Source organism: Crocodylus porosus, unplaced genomic scaffold (assembly GCF_001723895.1).
Source record: "Crocodylus porosus isolate Cpor-Errol unplaced genomic scaffold, CroPor_comp1, whole genome shotgun sequence".
NCBI classification, from domain to species: Eukaryota; Metazoa; Chordata; order Crocodylia; family Crocodylidae; genus Crocodylus; species Crocodylus porosus.
The window spans coordinates 18,995,319-18,999,366 of record NW_017728913.1 but is presented as its reverse complement, the minus strand read 5'-3'; positions in this window follow the sequence as shown (position 1 = coordinate 18,999,366).

Sequence of the window (4,048 nt, the reverse complement as noted above, 5' to 3'; positions counted from 1 at the left end):
GTACGACCCTTGAGCCAATCTGCAATCCATCTGACTGTGTAGGCATCAATGCCACAGTCGCCTAGTTTTTTAATGAGGATGGGGTGGGAGATGGTGTCAAAGGCCTTACTGAAGTCTAGAAAGACTACGTCCACGGCAACACCTGCATCCATTGCCTTTGGGACCTCAACAGAGCATGGAGTCTGACCCCCTGCCTGGGCAGGAGAGAGTGCTGGGATCAGATGACCCCACCCAGACACATATTCAGCCTTCTCTTACAGACCCCCAAGGTACCGGAGAGCACCACCTCCCCTGGAAGCCCATTCCAAATTTTGGCTACCCTTACCATGAAGAAGTTGTCTGGCTTTTTGCTGTTCCGAGACCTAGGGGCGAGCATGGGGGAATGGAGCCTCTTCCTAGGTCCCAGCCTGGGCCCCTCCAAGACCCGAGCCAGCATAGCTGGGGTGGGGGGGGGCATGTGGCAGGGGGCTCCATTTCTCTCCCTCTCTCCATCCCCCAGCAGCTGCTGGCAGGCGGGTGCAGTTGCAGGGGAGGGAGGGCCGTGTTGGTCAGTCAGGAGTGCTTGGCTGGGCTTGGCATTTGCTAGAAGCCTCCTGGATGGCATATGGGAGTGCCCCAGCCTGCTGGCCTCTACCAGTGCAGGCAGGCTCGCTCTGAGCCCCGGCTGCCCTCCCACCAGTGAAGGGCGAATGTCTGGTCTGGTCATTCTCCACCTAACCTAAGTTAGTGCTTCCACCTCAGGCTTTTTGAATGTCTGCACCTAGCTAATGTGTATATAATTGAGGACCATATCATGTATAGGGAAATCAAATTAAATTAAGGATGCACAAACCACCTTAACAACCACAGTTTTTTTTCAACCTCAGTGATTGAGTCTGGAACTTTATTGATGTTCTTTTAATATAAGTTTATTTTTGTATGTGCAAAAAATCTCCTAGGTTTCTAAAAATAAGATTAAAAACCTTCCAGAAATTCCAGCATGCAGGATCAACACAATGTGGTTTTTGAAGCAGGTTTGACACCTTCATATCCACCGCACAGACCTCATCCATTTGAGCTTATGGAGTGACTGATGCTAATTGACTGTCAGCCTCTGGGTAATACAGCACTTCAGGGTTTCAGAGGTATTAGCTGACAGCAGAGGAATTCTGAAACTCCAGAATCTTGTGCTCTGTTCCAGCTACGGGAGGGGAGTATATTCTGCTGGGCAAAGGCTCAGACTAGTGTTGCCACGTCTCAAGAGAAAAAAAAGCAGCACTGCCTTTAAAAACAAGCCCAACCCATTTCAAACAGAGGGGAGTGGGAGTGCTTATCAACCTGTGACTCTCAAAAAATTAAAAGTGAGTTTTAAAAATAACAAGCCCAGTTCTGCTTATTATAAGCAGACTTGGTAACACTGGTTCAGACTCTTTTGGTCGTTTCTCCTGAGTCTGTCCCCTTGAAGGGAGGGAACTAGTCAAAATAAGTTTTTGGAGAAGGTCTGGTAAGACAACTTTGCTGAGAAAACGCCATATGAATCTGTGACCTTATGACATCAGACACTGGCCCTGATAAATAGCCAGCTCTGGACCTGTTGTGTAACCATGCTTGCCTTGTTTTTTTTGTTTTTCCACATCTTATAGTGGTCGCCTCAATTTACTGTTACAGGAGCATCAACTGGGTGTAGCCAGCTCATGAGTTTCCCAGCTTTGGATCTGGGAAATATCAGCTGGAGTCTGGCTGGCATGCAGTTACTGCTCTGATTGTAGGACCTAATCCTGTAATAAAACTTGCTAACTTTTATGTTAAGTTTTTGTATAGGTCTGGAGGGCTGGGATACTAGCTGGATTCTACCTTTCATTTTTTTCTGCTACACATAGTCCTTTTTTGTCATAAATTCTTCATAAATTACATAAAAAGAAAAGAAAAAAAAAGAGAAAAGAACAGAACTGAAGGGGGAAAAGGAAACTGTATCACTTACAAGATTTAAAATATAATATTTCTATGAGGGGTCAACATTTTTGGCATCACTGGTCTTGCACTTAACATCTAATATTGCCATTAATATTTATTTTACTCCACAATCTGAAGACCCTTATTAGGATTGAGATGAGATTAGGATGAGATAGGATGGGTTTCAATATGGACAAGTGCAAGAGGCTGCAGCTGGGGAGGAAGAACCAGCAGCATAGCTACAGGCTGGGGAATTCCCTTCTTGTCAGCACAGAGGCAGAAAAGGATCTTGGTGTCACTATTGATTCCAAGATGAACATGGGCTGCCAATGTGGGGATGCGGTCACAAAGGCCAACCATACCTTGTCATGCATCCATAGATGCATCACGAGCAGGTCCAAGGAGGTGATCCTCCCCCTCCCTCTATGCGACATTAGTAAGGCCATAGTTGGAGTACTGTGACCAGTTCTGGGCGCTGCACTTCAGGAGGGATGTGGACAGCATCGAGAGGGTCCAGGATCAGGGTGCAGCAGGGCAGGCCCTACGAGGAGAGGCTACGGGACCTGAATCTGTTCAGCCTCCACAAAAGAAGGCTGAGAGGGGACCTGGTGGCTGTCTATAAACTTGCCAAGGGGGAGCAGCAGGCAATGGGAGAGTCCCTGTTCCCCCGAGCACTACCGGGGGTAACAAGGAACAACGGCGATAAGTTAATGGAGAGTAGATTCAGGCTAGATATATGGTCAGGGCGGCTAGGATCTGGAACCAACTTCCAAGGAAAGTGGTGCTCACTCCTACCCTGGGGGTCTTCAAAAGGAGGCTAGATAGCCACCTGGCTGGGGTCATTTGTCCCCACCATCCTTTCCTGCCCATGGCAGGGGGTTGGAATTGATGATCTGCTTAGGTCCCTTCCGATCCTACCAACTATGAAACTATGATTGAAGCCTTGTTATTAATATGGCACTAGTACAGGGAAGCACAATTAGCAATTCAAAAAGCTTACATTAAAATGTTAAATCTCTTGCAGAAATACTTAATAATGGCTGTATTCTAGTTAAACTGTATATCATTTCAGGTAAATCCAACAGGGCAAAATAATGCGGAATGATTTGACAGCCATTAATGCCTGGGTTTAACTTTATATGTTGAATTAGTCCAATTGCCTTCAATATGATTATTCCACTCCAATATTATTAAAGGCATGCATAAGTGTTTGAATGATGAGGGCTACAGTGCTGACTTAATTTATAAGAGCATAAAACATACCTTTTTACAATAAACCCTTTTGGAGATGGTGATGATAAAGTACAGTTTGGAAATGTTAAAGGTATGGTACTGAAATCCCTAGCTGGAAGTTTGTGTAAACGTGCATACAGTTTACAAATTACAGGAATCTTGTATTTGTGCTATTGGTGTTCTTTTGTCAGTGTCTTAACTGGGCCTTACAAAATGCTGAAATTAAGAGAAAATTCCTCATACAACCAACATTTCCATCATGGCATAGTCATGCCCTGGAAAAGCAGTAGCACTGCTCCCTATCTTTGTTTTTTCATGCAAGTGCATGCCTAATAACAATAAAACTTACCATTTACTACTTAAATAGATTATGGAAGGCAGCACATATTTAAATTAGGACACAATTAATTTAATAGGATTTTTAAATGCTGACAAAATGGAAACTCATTATTTATACTGGCAAATGAAATCCATGACAGCAATAGCTAACTGAATACATAATACACAGTAGCCACATGTTTGCCCAGTAGATTAACAACAGCTGCAATGTTTTTCTCAATTTCACAGTTTCCACAAGGTGACCGATTTTTACATAGGGCCCAGTCCAGCAAAGTGCTGAGCCAGATCAATGAGGAATCAGCATCTCCTGGAACATATCTTGAGTTACCTTAGAGAGGCAAGGGTTTTAAGGGTCTTTGTGGGTGTTATCTTTTATTGGACCAACTGCATGAGTTATCTGCCAGTTTCCGTCCGCATTGCTTCCTGTCCAATCCTAGCCCTAGCTGCCCAAGGTGCTGGGCAGCCTGCCACAGCCCTTGGGTTACTTGGCTGTGAAGGGTGGCCTGTTCTTTGCAAGCCTGAAACCTCAAGCCTAACCCCACCC